At 34.7% G+C, this 763-nt stretch overlaps 1 non-coding gene across 1 annotated transcript; it reads left to right on the top strand.

Annotated features, from left to right (window-relative positions):
• The first annotated feature begins 369 nt into the window (after positions 1 to 369).
• On the top strand, positions 370 to 476 carry LOC136165650 (U6 spliceosomal RNA). The gene has a single exon (XR_010662654.1). It is a non-coding gene; the product is annotated as a U6 spliceosomal RNA (small nuclear RNA).
• The last annotated feature ends 287 nt before the right edge of the window (positions 477 to 763 follow it).

A 763-nucleotide genomic window follows, 5' to 3' on the forward strand; every position in this document is an offset into this window, starting at 1 on the left:
TTGGAACTGACTCCCAACTAAATGTTCTAATTAATCAAAGAGTAGATTTCTTGTTTAAGACCCTTTTTTGCCTTGTAACTTAGGAAACATATTTATGGCAAATAAAAGACTGTGTTCAGTTAAAAGGAAACTTTAAATCATCTACCTCCTACATCTTCCCCATTTAGAATTAATTACAGAACCAGTAATGGCAGTTAGTTCTCAGAATTTTAGACATAAAGGGCTGAAAATTCAAACTAGTAAAGGTTATCAACACAATTTCAATACTAAGTCAAGTGTTTGTTGCTGTACCCAAGACATTTTAATTTTATGTAATACTGTAGGACTTTTGTGAAGCTTTATCTTGATCAACTTAAAAATGAGTGTTAAGTGCTCACTTCGGCAGCACATATACTAAAATTGGAACGATATAGAGAAGATTAGCATGGCCCCTGTGCAAGAATGACATGCAAATTCATGAAGCATTCCATATTTTTAGAACAAATATTAAAAGCAACAAGGGAGAAACAACAAATAACACACAAAGGGATTCCCATAAGGATAACAGCTGATCTATCAATAGAAACTCTTCAGGCCAGAAGGGAATGGCAGGTCATATTTAAAGTAATGAAAGAGAATAACCCACAACCCAGATTACTGTACCCAGTAAGGATCTCATTCAGATATGAAGGAGAATTCAAAAGCTTTACAGACAAGCAAAAGCTGAGAGAATCCAACACCACCAAACCAGCTCTTCAACAAATGCTAAAGGATCTTCTCTAGA

The sequence above is a fragment of the Muntiacus reevesi genome, chromosome 3, assembly GCF_963930625.1.
Source record: "Muntiacus reevesi chromosome 3, mMunRee1.1, whole genome shotgun sequence".
NCBI lineage: Eukaryota > Metazoa > Chordata > Mammalia > Artiodactyla > Cervidae > Muntiacus > Muntiacus reevesi.